The sequence below is a fragment of the Perognathus longimembris genome, chromosome 6, assembly GCF_023159225.1.
Source record: "Perognathus longimembris pacificus isolate PPM17 chromosome 6, ASM2315922v1, whole genome shotgun sequence".
Taxonomy (NCBI): domain Eukaryota; kingdom Metazoa; phylum Chordata; class Mammalia; order Rodentia; family Heteromyidae; genus Perognathus; species Perognathus longimembris.
The window spans coordinates 68,869,347-68,883,737 of record NC_063166.1 but is presented as its reverse complement, the minus strand read 5'-3'; positions in this window follow the sequence as shown (position 1 = coordinate 68,883,737).

The window sequence follows — 14,391 nt, the reverse complement described above, 5'->3', positions numbered from 1 at the left end:
GGGGAGGGGGAAAGAAGGAGGAGGTAACAAACAGTACAAGAAATGTTCCCAAGGCCTAACGTATGAAACTGTATCCTCTCCATACATCACTTTGACAATAAAAAAGAAAAAATATTTTTAAAAAATGATTCTACTAATCTCAGCTTTAATTTTTTTATTTATTTATTGTCAATGGCCAGTTTGATGGATAGTCATTTATTTGTTCAATAAACAGCAAGTAGCTGGCTGTTGTATGTTTCTGTAGCATACCTTCGGAGGAGCCAGGACTACAGGCACTAACTGACCCCAGGAATTTGGGGGCAGCCCAAGCAACATTTACTTTAAAAAGTAAATAATGGGGCTGGGAATGTGGCTTAGCAGTAGAGTGCTTGCCTAGCATGCATAAAGCCCTGGGTTTGATTCCTCAGCACCACATATACAGAAAAAGCCAGAAGTGGGCATTGTGGTTCAAGTGATGGAGTGCTAGCCTTGAGCAAACTGAAGCCAGGGACAGTGCTCAGGCCCTAAGTCCAAGCCCCAGGACTGGCAAAAAAAACAAACAAACAAAAAAACAAACCAGTAAATAACACTGGATGCCCGTGGCTCATGCCTGTAATTTTAGCTATTCAGGAGGCTGAGAGCTGAGGATTGCAGTCCAAAGACAGCCTGGGCAGGAAAAATCTGTGAGACTCTTAGTTCCAATTAAACATGATGATGATGATGATGATGATGATGATGATGATGATGATGATACTACTGTTACTACTAATAATAATCTAGAAGTGGTAGAGCACTAATCTTAGGATCAAAAGCTCAATCCCTGGGACTAGCACACATTAAAAAAAAAAAATCCCCCAAGTAGACAGTTGGCATTCCAAAGGCAAGGTCTTTGACTGCATACTCTCTACTCAGCCTGTAGTGGGTGTGTCACAGAATAGAATAGAATCAAAAGTTCAGTAGTTGCAGCCTGAAGCTCAACAAGGGTGAACAGCACAGGAGTCAATATCTGGATATTCCATCCTGGTATAGACTGAGTTCTATGGGTCACAGTGTTATGGTTCCCCAACCCTAGATCAGAGGGCTCTTCATATGTATGCTGGTAACCTGAGATGACCTCAATTTGCTTCCCAGTATTGTCTGCATTCCAAATGCAGGCTGCTAGGCCAGATGCCAGTCTACTGACCCTCGCCCCAGGGAGTAGAATTAGTATTTTAGAACCCTAGTCTTAGCCTGTGGGCTATAAGAAGAAATAGCAGAGCCTGGTGTTGGTGGCTCTTGCCTGTAATCCTACCTACTTGGGAGGCTGATATTGAGAGGATTGTGGTTAAAGGTCAGCCCAGGCAACAAAGAGCTGGACATAGTGGCACATACTTGTTATCCCAGATATGATAGGAAACCTAAAATAGACAGGGTGTTGGTCCAGATGTATATCTGAGCCAGAAGCAAGACCCTAAAAAATAACCAGCACTAACTAAAAGGGGCTGGAGAGGTAGATCAGTAGCACACCCAGGCTCAGTAACACCCAACACGCACACACAAAGAGGCAGCAGCCTGCTGGGGGTAATCCTGGAGTTTCATTTCCAACCAGACACAAAGTGCTGCTCCTGTGTACTTACATGCATTTTCATAGATATGCATGCATACACTTGTAGACGTCTATGTATGAATATACACAAGCACTATGGGTTTACACTCATGGGGTAAACAGCTGCCCATGTCCATCTCATCCATGCCAGATGTGGGTACCTGCCCAATTTTATGGCCACCAAGATCACAGGTCAAGAGGACACCTTACCATTCCTGCCTTGGTCTTGTCCACACTATGCCCTGAGGACTCTCCACTGGCTTGGGGCCACCACTTCGAAGGGCAGGCATGTGTCAGCCTGGGTGTGCTGCTCACAGGACCTTGAGTCTGCTTGAAGGTATGAAGCAGTCTGTGTTCCTGGTGGGGGAACTGGCTCACCTTCTCTACTCCTTTTCTACTCCACCCTTGCCTTAAGATCAAGGTGGAGGCCTGGGACCACTGGCTCAAGCCTGTAATCCTAGCTACTCAGGAGGCTGAGATCTTGAGAAGTGTAGTTCAAACCCAGCCAAGGCAGGAAAGGCTATGGGACATCTCCAATTAAGCACCAAAACAGCCAGAAGTACAACTGTGTTTCAAGTGATAGAGTGCCAGCCTTGAGCAAAAAAGATCAGGAACAAAGATCTGGTCCAGAGTTCAAGTCTCAGTATAAAACCTGGGAAAGCCACTATCTTTCTTTTTTGTTTGTTTTGTTTTTTGCCAGTCCTGGGGCTTGAACTCAGGGCCTGAGCACTGTCCCTGAGCTTCTTTTTGCTCAAAGCTAGCACTCTACCACTTGAGCCACAGCGCAACTTCCGGCTTTTTCTATATATATGGTACTGAGGAATCCAACCCAGGGCTTCATATATACGAGGCGAGCACTTTACCACTGGGCCATATTCCCAGCCTGGCACACTCTTTCTTTAAGCCTCCATTTCCCCAACTGCAAAATAGGTGGCTCCAGGCTCCCTTAGCAGTACCCTCTCCAATGTCAACCTCTAAACATTCAGGTTTGCTTGTGTGAACTGTGCTCAGTGCCCCTGTCAGGGAGGAAGTCATCATCAGGACAAGATTTTATTTCAGAGAGGGAGGCAAGTGGCTAGAAGCCCAAAGCAGACCTGGCTTAGCTTTATCTATCTACCCAAGGTGTGTGGGTAGGGTGGCAACTTTAAGACCCTGGAGGTGTGTTTGTGAATATGGATTAGAACCTAAGTGAACTACTCCCATTTGTGTGCTCATCATAGATTCCTTCACTGTAGACTTTTTAGAGAGAAATGGTTGCATCCATTCCTGACCATCGGTGGTGGGAAGAGACAGCTTGGGAGCCATCCAGGAACAAAAGGAAAGGAAGGGGTGTTAGGGCTGTGCACTCTGCCTTTGCCCGAGCAGGGCTGGATCCTGTACCTCCCTCCTGGAAGGTGGCTTAGGGACCTAGTCCCCAGCAGGCTTTAAAGCTGGAGAGGAGAGTATGGACAGGACTTCCCGCCTGCAGAAACCACCACTCTTCCAGAAACAAATAAACTCCTGAAGCTTGAGCCATTTCTCTCTCCTGGTCACAGTGTCGCTTCTTACTCCAAGCTGAAATTCACATGACTCCAGATGGACTAGAAAGGTGAGCAGCACGGTCTACTATTCTTTCCCTCTGTGTACACACAAAATGCAAATGAACACACTCCACAAACCACCACCACCTTTTGCTTTAAGCAACTTACGCTTGCAGTTTTCTCCTCCTAGGAAATCCTGTCTGGCACTCACCTAAGCTCCCTGTGTCTGGACCCTCTCTACTTGTGTGGGTATGTGAATGCACGTGCATCCTGGTCCTGGGGCATGAACTCATGGCCTAGAAACCGTCCCTGAGCTTTTTTGCTCAAGTCTGGCACGCTACCACTTGAGCCTCAGCTCCACTTCCAACTTTTTTTAATTGGAACTAAGAGTTTCATGGATTTTCCTGCTCTAGTAGCTTCAAACTTCGATCCTCAGATCTCAGCCTGTTGGGTAGCTAGGATTACAGGCATGAGCCACTGGCACCTGGCCACTTCCAGCATTTTTGGTGGTTATTTGGAGATAAAAGTCTCACAGACTTGCCTGACTGAGCTGGCTTTGGACTGCAATCCTCAGATCTCAGCCTCCTGAGTAGGTAGGATTACAGGCATGAGCCCAAATGCATTGTATTTTGACATAACAAAATCATTTTGAGCAGCAGACCCTCCTGAGTAAACTATCATGTGACAGGACCACATGACAAGAACTCAAGGAAGGCCTTTTAAAGGAGAAGGTAACCATTACAAACAGATAGAAAAATGGGGTGAGGGGTCAGTAATACAGCCAAAAAAAAAAATGAATTCTGCCAAGAACCTGAAGTTGCCTGGAAGCCAGTCTTCCCTAATTAAGCCTCCAAAGAAGAACAGAGGTGGCCAACACATTGATTCAGCCTTGTGAAACCCTGAGCAGAAAACCTACAAGACTTGGCCTGGATTTCTGATATACAAAACTATTAGCTAAATAATGGGCATTGTCTTGTGCCCTTAGGATTGTAGTGGTTTATTATGCAGCAATAGAAAAGTAATGCATTTATATGAGGCAAGCACTCTACCACTAGGCCATTTCCCCATCCCAGAAATGCATTTATATTAAGAAGAGTTTTTGGGTGGTTTGGATTGGTTTTACATGAAAACTGATGACCCAGGATTATAGCTCAGATTATAGCTCATTTGCCTAACATGCTTGAAGTGGAGGAACAACTTGAAGTACTAATCTTACTCTTGTATATTTTGTTTAAATGCAACTATTTTTGTAAATAGTGTTACGCTTGGAGAAAACAATTTTTTTCTGTCTTTCTTTGCCAGTTATATAGTTGAAACAGTAATTTGAATGTGTGGGGTACAACTTTACAATTATGTGTCAGCCAAATGGCACCTTTTTTTTTTTTGCCAGTCCTGGGGCTTGAACTCAGGGCCTGAGCACTGTCCCTGGCTTCTTTTTGCTCAAGGCTAGCACTCTGCCACTTGAGCCACACCACTTTGGGCTTTTTTCTATATATGTGGTGCTGAGGAATCGAACCCAGGGCTTTATGTATATGAGGCGAGCACTTTACCACTGGGCCATGTTCCCAGCCCCAAATGGCACTTTCTTCAGGAAGTTCTTCAGACTTTCTTTGGGTGGGGAGCCCCTGGAGCCCCCCAAACACATGGCCTAACTCACATCACTGTACACTTTCAGTTTACCACATACCAGGAATGCCTGTGTGATTTTATGGTAGGCAGATGGCCTTTACTATATTTAAGAACTTCATTCAATGTAAACAGAAACATAATCAGAGACTCTAGACTGACTATGTGGAGATATGGGCTAGAATAGTGGGTAAAATGAGATGGTAAAGGAATTCAAAAAAGGAGGATTCAAAGAAGGTGTCTTTGGGAGAGAGGACATTTGAGCCAGGCTATAAACAACCTTTGAACAAATGACTAAAAGGCCTGGAAATACTATTTCAAATTAGGAGCCCTGAACTCTTGTCTTGGTTCTGTAGTATTTGTTTTTTTGTTTTGTTTTCCCAGTCCTGAGGCTTGAACTCACGGCCTCGGCACTGTCCCTGAGCTTTGTTTTTGCTCAAGGCTAGCACTCTACCACTTTAGCCACAGTGCCACTTCTGGCCTTTCTGTTCATGGGGTACTAAGGAATCATGCATGCTAGGCAAGCACTCTACCACTAAGCCACATTCTCAGCTCTTGGTTCTGTTTTTTTTTACTTGCAATATGACCATGAATGACTTTAGCTCTTGGCGAATCTCCATTTCTCTATCTGTTCAATGGGAGCATGATGAAGATTTTTGTGTAGAGCCTTTATCTGTCCAGGACTAAGGAAAAGTTTGTCTTGTCTTCCTTCCTTCAAGGTTTTAAAGATACAGAACTGAGATAACAGGTGACAGAACTAGGATGGAAACAGAGAAACAAAGAAAAGAAGAAAGGCTTGAAGAGGAAAGTCTTCTTTCTTTCCTCTTTCCTTCCTTTATCTCTCTCTTTCTTTTTTATTTTGATTTCTTTTTCTTTTTGTAGGTCTGAGGATTGAACTCATAGTCTCCTATATACTAGATAAACAGGCACTCTACCACTTTAGCTACAACTCTAGCCTATGGAGTTTTTTTTGTTTTTTTGTTTTTTTTTTTTTTGCCAGTCCTGGGCCTTGGACTCAGGGCCTGAGCACTGTCCCTGGCTTCTTCCCGCTCAAGGCTAGCACTCTGCCACTTGAGCCACAGCGCCGCTTCTGGCCGTTTTCTGTATATGTGGTGCTGGGGAATCGAACCTAGGGCCTCGTGTATCCGAGGCAGGCACTCTTGCCACTAGGCTATATCCCCAGCCCCTGGAGTTTTTTTTTTTAGTTTGTTTGTTGTTGTTGTTTTTCCATTCCTGGGGCTTGAACTCAGGGCCTGGGCACTGTCCCTGAGCTTCTTTTGCTCAAGGCTAGCACCCTACCACTTGAGTCACAGCACCACTTCCAGCTTTTTCTTTGCAAGCACTCTACCCACTAAGCCTCATTCCAATCCCTGGAAGCTATTCTTATTATTCCAGTCTTGAAGATTTAACAAGTGTTCAAGAATCAACAAGTGCTAAGGGACAGGTTGGGCTATGAATCCTGGCAAGCCGGCTCCAGAGCCTTAAGCACTCTGCGGCACTGCCTATTAGTATGGCAAAAAATGAGAGCAAAGTCTCTTTGTCTCTGAATCTCTTCTTTAAGGATGCCAGAAATTCCACCATTGCTCAAACTTTCCTTCATAAACATTGCCCTCTTTTGACACCCCCTAAAACACATCTAATCTAGAAAGCTGAGCACCTACATATGGAGTGAAATGAAACTTTCAGATGCCTTTTATCCACAGAATGAGTCAGAGAGAAACACACATTGGGAAAATGTGGTGAGGAAAAGTGAACAAATCAAATGTCTTATTTTTCTTGGCTTAGCTCCACCCTACCTTCCATTGATAGGCCCTCTGGAAATATGACTCTATGGTCAATTGGCTCTGCTTTTCAGTCCAGCATGTTGGTGATAGGAGCCAAGTGAGTGAGAGGTGACAGGAGAGGCTGTTTGGAATGATGTCGGTATTAGCCCAGGTGCTGCTCTCCAAGCCAGGCTGTCCTTGGGAGAGGCACGTGGGACCAAGGGAGTAGTCTGAGTCCTTGCTTCAGAAAGAGGAGACAGAGACTTCCTGTGACTACCAACCATATGGAGTGTATTCTTCCTTTCTCTCCCCTCTAGGGCTTGTTTGGCTTCTAGTCTTAGAATTATATTTTATTTTTTATTTACATAATTACAAGGACACAGTTCAAAACTCCAAAGGATTAATAGATAATCCAATGAAAGACAGGTGTCTCTCCCTCTAGTTCCCAACCATGAGTCTCCTTCCTGGAGGCAGCCGCCAATTCAAGCTTCCTGTAATTCCTTCCAGAGAATTCTGTACATTTCATGCATATCCAGGCACAAGTGGCTTGTCTCTGTAATCCTAGCTACTAAGGAGGCTGAGATCTGAGGATCGTGGTTTGAAGCCAGCCAAGGTAGAAAAGTCTTTGAGACTCTTATGTCTAATTAACCACTAAAAAGTCAGAAGTGGAGATATGGCTCAAGTAGTAGAGTGCCAGACTTGAGCAGAAAGGAAGAAAAAAACAAAACAAGATGTTTTCCCAGGTCCTGAGTTCAAGCTCGAGGAGGAGGAGGAGGAGGAAGAGGAGGAGGAGAAGGAGGAGGAGGAAGAGAAGGAGGAGGAGGAGGAGGAGGAGGAGGAGGAGGAGGAGGAGGAGGAGGAGGAGGAGGAGGAGGAGGATGATGCAGCTAGTGGCTCACACTGTAAATCCTAACTACTCAGGAGGCTGAGATAAGAGGATCACAGTTCAAAGCCAGCTTGGACAGGAAAATCTGTGAGACTCGTTTCCAAATAACCACCAAAAAGCCAGAAGTGGAGCTGTGGGTTCATGTTAACCTTGAACAAAAAAATCTTCAGGGACAGCATTCAAGTCCTGAGTTCAAGCCCCAGGATCCGTGAGTGCATGCATTAATGTGCATGCAAACACACACATACATACTCTAAATTAAAAGTATGTTACTATTTTCCATTGTTTGAATATAGATTTTAATCGTTTATTGATGGACATTTAGGCAGTTTCAGTGTCTTAATCACAAAGAATGTTCCAGTGACTCTATTTATTTATTTATTTATTTATTTATTTTTGGCCAGTCCTGGGCCTTCAACTCAGGGCCTGAGCACTGTCCCTTCTTTTTGCTCAAGGCTAGCACAGTGCCACTTCTGACCATTTTCTATATATGTGGTGCTGGGGAATTGAACCCAGGGCTTTGTGCATACAAGGCAAGCACTCTTGCCACTAGGCTATATTCCCAGCCCCTTCTTTTTATTTTTTGTTTTTGTTTGTGTTTTTCCATTCTACCACTTGAGCCACAGCACCACTTCTGGCTTTTCTGCTTATGTGGTACTGAGAATTGAACACAGGGCTTCATGCATGCTAGGCAAGCACTCTACCACTAAGCCGCATTCCCAGCCCACGACAAGACTGGCATTCACTTTTCAAACTAAACAGACCCTGCTAAACACTACCAAATCCCTCAAAATGAGTTCCATCAGTGATGCATGAAAGTGTCACCCTTAGAATGAGGCCTGGCCAGTGTGCTTCCTTCTCAGTCAATGATAGTCCAAGCCCTTAGCCTGGTGCTGCAGAATAGTGGGTGAGCAATCCTGAGAACTGGAAAGGATACTTATGGGTAAAGGGGTAAGCTGTACCCCATCAGCCAAATGGTCCCTCTGGTACCCAATCCTTTCCAAAGCCAAGAGGCCACCTAGGAGGAAGTGAGCTCTCCATCACTAGAAGCTAGTATCAATGAATACACTGAATATCTATTCCGTGCCAGGTCTTGGGCTTGGTGTCTTGTCTGAGAGATGAGTCAGCCTCAGTTTCTACCCTCCCAGAGCTTGAAACTCCTAGGAAAAACACACAAGTAAACAGATAGTGATGATTGAATCTACTGACTTGGACTTCCTTTTCTAACAATATCTGGAACTTCCTGCCACATCAGACGTGGAAATGCTGGAAACAAAAACAACAAATATCTTTTTAAAGGCTCAAGTCAACCTGCAACGGCTTGGCTCTTAACAGGTATTTGTGGAGATGAAGCTAGGGATTGCAGCCTAAGGGTTTAAGACCCTCGATTAATCTAGGAGCTTGGAAAGGGAGAGGCCTGGAAAAGTTGATCTGAATCTTGGCAGAATGCCCTGTGACCTTCCCAGACTATGAGAGGGTGAGAGGCTTCTCAGATATAAAGGCCATTCCCATGCCTCTCATGTTCCCTGGGAGACAAACATGGGAGTCTTATTGTTTCCTAGGTTGTGATGAGCATGGGGTTTGCTCCCTCTCACCCCTCCCATTCAGCACACAGCTGCATGTGGAATATAAAACTTCTTATTTGCTCTCTAGAATTGACTTTTCCACAACAGAATAGTACCCCATGAGTTGAGTAGCAATCGGGGCCTCATTTTGCTTCATTCTCATCTTTTTAGGGTATGTGAGACAGAATCACAAGGAGCTGGCTGGTTTTTCTCGCTGTTGATGCAGGTAACAAATGATTTAAATCTAAATGTGGCTCGTCGTGTGTTTCAGCCTCAGTCTTGCTTTGGCTTGTAAATATAAACTTAACAAGTGGCTGCCACACGCTCCTGGGGCTGGGTAGTTATTTCAGAAAGAATAGACTCGTTTCTCCAAATGGCTCCATCCCCAAATCCCAGATTTGAGTTTTGTCGGCTCTGATTGGCCTAATATGTATCATATGCTCATCCCTCGACCAATCATGATGGATGGGGGGGCTGGCAAAGAGTTGTTTATTTCAGGCCTTTCAGAGTCCAAGCCTGGTATGAGATTGAGGTCAATCCCATTCAAATCATGTGGCTCAGAAATTCAACGTCTTGTTAGCAAAGGAGAAAGGGGGAATGGATGCCAGACAGCAACAAGCAAAACCTATTGTATGTGCTTCCTTTCTCAGAGCAGGGAAGTATGGGCCTATTTAGGGCAAAGACACAAGGAGCTTAGATGCTTAGATATGAGGAGTGTGATTTCCAGAGAGGGTCAGGGGTTCTAAGAGAAGAGGCGGGGAGTGGGGAAGCCAACCCTCGGCTTTGAGTTTTAGGCCTAGTTTACATCTTGTTCTTGTTGTACTAATAAGATAGCTTTGGAAATTGCGGCCTATTGTGAGCAAGGGACAGGAAGGAAATTGGTACAGCTAGGGGTATTGGGTTGCAGAAACCTGTCCTCAGGACATTATGTAAGTGCAGATCCTTTTGGACTCTTAGAACACTTGAGTAGAGGGCTGAAGAAGGAACTGTTATGGAGCCCTCAGAGAGACACTCAGGAATAGGAGGCTGGTGAGACACTGGGTGTCTGTTCCCAGTGTTGCCACTGTCTTGCTGTGTGATCCTCGGTGTGGCATTGTTTCTCTCTGGGCCTCAGTTTTACAGTCTATATAATGGGCTTCCTACTTCCCCCCACCCCTCATTCATCCTCTTCATTCACCTTCCCCACATCACCTCCCACCATACCTGTCCCCTGCCAAAAGAACCTGGTTTACTTTCCCATCATTCATTTTTTAAAGAGCATATTAATTGTACCAAGAGGTTTTACCCATGGCATTTCAGATGTGCATAGATTATAGTTTAATCAGAGTAACCCTCTCTATTGCTTCCTTTTTCTCAGTCCCTCAGAAGCAATAGCTTTCACTGAGATTCTTTATGCCATCTGCAAAACACTTGCAATGTATTTCATGATTATTTACCCTCCATCTTTTTTTCCTCTCCCCTCACCCTCATCCTCCTAAACTATCCTGTAGTTAGAATTGTTTCTATGTATATGTGTATATCTATCTATCTATCTAAACAAATACTTAGTAAATATTAATGAGTACAAATACGAATATATATGTCCTTTACTTCTAGCGTCAACAAACAAATGAGCACATGAGAGCTTGACTTATCTTGCTCAATATGATCATCTTCAATTCCATCCACTTTCCTGCTTATGACATGATTTTGTTTTTCTTTATGACTGTGATATTCTGTGGTATGTATGTATCCTATCTTCTTTATCCATTTATCAGTTATTTTACACCTTGGTTAATTCTACAGGTTGGCTACAGTGAATAACACTGTCCCATTTTGGGGGGGTACGTTGGTCCTAGGGCTTGAAATCAGGGCCTGGGCACTGTCCCTGAGCTTTTTTGCTCAAGGCTAGCACTCTACCACTTTGAGCCACAGAGCCACTTTGCATTTTCTAGTGGTTAATTGGAGATAATAGTCTTTAGACTATTTATTTAGAAAGTCTAATAGACTTTCCTGCCTGGATGGCCTCCAACCTTGATCCTCAGATCTCAGTTTCCTGAGTAGATAGGATTATAAGTGTGAAATACCAGCACCTGACTTTCCCTGAAGTTTTTCTTTTTCCCCTCAAAACTAATGTTCTACCACTTCAGCCACAGTTCCATTTGGAGCTTTTTGGTGGCTAAGGGGCTAGCTTCTAACTGTGAGCATCAGATCTCAGCCTCCTGAGTAGCTAGGATTGCAGACATGAGCCATTGATGTCTGGCTGACTTCCCACTGTTTTTAGAGTGAGAATTCAATTTAGATTCATGGTCTACAAAAGCCATCTGGCTTTTGCCTACTTCTCTGATCTCACCTCTTGCTCACATCACTCCAACCACAATGGTCTCCCTTGTTGTACGTTCTTGGCGAGCTCATTCCTCTCCTCCCTATATACTCCACAGTCAACTCTACAGCAATGACTCCTTTAGACTTCAGTTTACACCTCAGACAGATCTTGACCACTCAATCTTTAGTATTAATTGTACCAACAGGTCTTCCATTATTCATTATCATTGCTCCTAGTCTTATCACGAACCCTATTTTATTTTCCTGCTTTCTTATGTTTAGTGCAACTCCCTGTGAGACTATAAACTCCAATATGGAAAGGACTGCCCTTCCTATTTGTCACCATTATTTGTGGGTGTTTGCTATTTTTTCCCCAACCTAGCATCAAATACCCCACTGCTGTCTCTGAATTGACTTTACCCAACTCCCTTTGAAGAGCCCTGTCCTAAGGCAAGAATGGTAAACTCACCTTCTAACTTCTCTTAGAACGTCTTTCCTTGCTTCCCTATACACAGCCAACAGGCAGGTACAGAACCTAATATCACTTGGTTTCCAAGAATAGTAACTCCTGAATGACATGGTACAAGGTCATTAAAAACCAGTTGCAGTTCACACTGGAATGAGTGAACTGTATGTGATTAGTCAGGATTCAGGTTAGGCAACAACACCTGAAAGTTCAGGTAGGCCAATGCTTTTGCTCACCTGACCATGCTAATGCTCTGGTGTACTGTTTGATCCTGTGGGCTCCTAACTAATTTCCTTTACGTGTATGATAGTTGCAATCAGTTTGCTATTGGGAACGCACCAAATATACTGCATGGATTGCATCTGCACAATTTAGCATAGGATCTAGTCATGGCAGCCACTCAACAGATGATAAAGAAAAATATACCCAGGTGTGTGCCTTAAAACTGTTTACTTAATGTTTCAGAGCCTTGGTTTCTTCCTCAAGTTAACCCACACATCATCTGGGTTGTTTGGTTTTACAGCTTGCTCACTCCCTCCTTTCTGTTCTTTATTCTTCTTCCCCAACTGTAACAACTAAAGAATCCAACTCAACTCAACCCAACCCAAATTCCTCTCATTTTCTCAGGTAGAGTAGCTTAACCACAATATTTGGAGCTAGTACATAGATCCTGGTTCTGCTACTTGTCTGTGACCTTGGGCAATTTACTAAGTCTCTTTGTGTCTCAGTTTTCTCATATGTGGGTGGAGATGGGGAAATAATAGTACCTGTAATTGTGCATGCATATGTAAAGCACTTAAAAACAGTGCTTGGCACTTAATAAACACTCAATATTTGCTAACTTATTTCTATTCTCCTCTTTCTGCTACTGGATACTTATACCAGCAGGGTTAGGGTTTTCAAGGTATGGCATCTGAGTGAACATTAGCATTACTTTTAAAGATAAAGAATTTGCTGGTGGCTCATGCCTGTAATTCTAGCTAGTGAGGAGACTGAAATTGAAGATCACGGTTCAAAGCTAGCCTGGGCAGGAAAGTCTTTGAGACACTGCACAAAGAGGCTCAGGGACAGCACCCAAGCCCTCAGTTCAAGCCACACAACTGACAAAAATAAATTTTAAAAAATGAGATATGGTGCTGTGGCTCAAGTGGTAGAACACTAGCGTTGAGCTGGAGAGCTCAGGGACAGCACCCAGGCCCACAGTTTAAGCCCCATGACCAACAATAACAACAAAAAAGAATTTGCTGGGTGACGGTAGTTCACACTTGTAATCCTTCTCAGAAGGATGAGATACAAAAATCATGGTTTGAAGTCAATCTAACCAGGAAAGTCCATGAGACTCTTATTGCCAAACTACCAAAAAAGCCGTAAGTGGAGTTGAGGATCAAATAGCCTTGAGCAAAAGAAGCTCAGGGACAGATTACAGGCCCTGAGTTCAAGCACCAGAACCAGCACACATGCATGCATGAATGCATGTGTGTACAGAGGCAAACAAACAAACTTCCAAGTAATTCTTTTTATTTTTCTAGTCCTGGGGCTTGAACTCAGAACCTGAGCACTGTCCTTGGCTTCTTTTTGCTCAAGGCCAGCACTCTACCACTTGAGCCACAGAGCCATTTCTGGCTTTTTCTATATATGTGGTGCTGAAGAATCAAACCCATGGCTTTGCATGAGACAAGCACTCTACCAGCCCTTGTACTCTTTTTTTTTGGCCAGTCCTAGGCCTTGGACTCAGGGCCTGAGCACCATCCCTGGATTCTTCCCGCTCAAGGCTAGCACTCTGCCACCTGAGCCACAGCACCCCTTCTGGCCATTTTCCATATATGTGGTGCTGGGGAATCGAACCGAGAGCCTCATGTGTAGGAGGCCAGCACTCTTGCCACTAGGCCATATTCCCAGCCCAGCCCTTGTACTCTTTCTTTGCTTTTCCACTTAGATATCTTAGTCCCCTTCTCATCCTGGTTTAGTTGTGTTAATAATTTAAAATGGCATATTTCTGTATATGAAAACAGAATCAACTAGATTGTTATTACCAGATGGTTTTATAAGAGAGACAGCCAGGCACTAGTACTAGTGGCTCACACCTGTAATCTTATAGTTACTCGGGAGGATGAGATCTGAGGATTGCAGTTCTAAGCCAGTCCCGACAGAAAAGTCTATGTGACCCTTAGCTCCAATAAAGTACTCAGAAAAAGCTGGAAGTGGTGCTAGCCTTGAGCAAAAGAAGCTCAGGGACAGCGCCAAAGCCCTGAGTTCAAGCCCTTGGATTAGAGAGAGAGAGAGAGAGAGAGAGAGAGAGAGAGAGAGAGAGAGAGAGAGAGAGAGAGAGAGAGAGAAAGAGAGAGAACACTTTCTTACAAATTTGGAAAATGGGGACATTAGGACAGCATATAGGCTGTGGGGGTAGGTCAGTGACAGAACACTTGTATAACATGCACACAGCTCTGAGTTCAATTCTCAGTAAACATACATTATTCTTAAGGCTATCATATGTCTTTGACTACTCTCCAAGTTCCAGAAAGGCAGGAGATGAAATTTTATCATTGCAGTACTCTCCAACACCCAAAACAGGCTCGCAAATATAGACATCTTTTTTTTTTTGTTGTTGTTGTTTTTTGCCAGTCCTGGGCCTTGGACTCAGGGCCTGAGCACTGTCCCTGGCTTCTTTTTGCTCAAGGATAGCCCTCTGCCACTTGA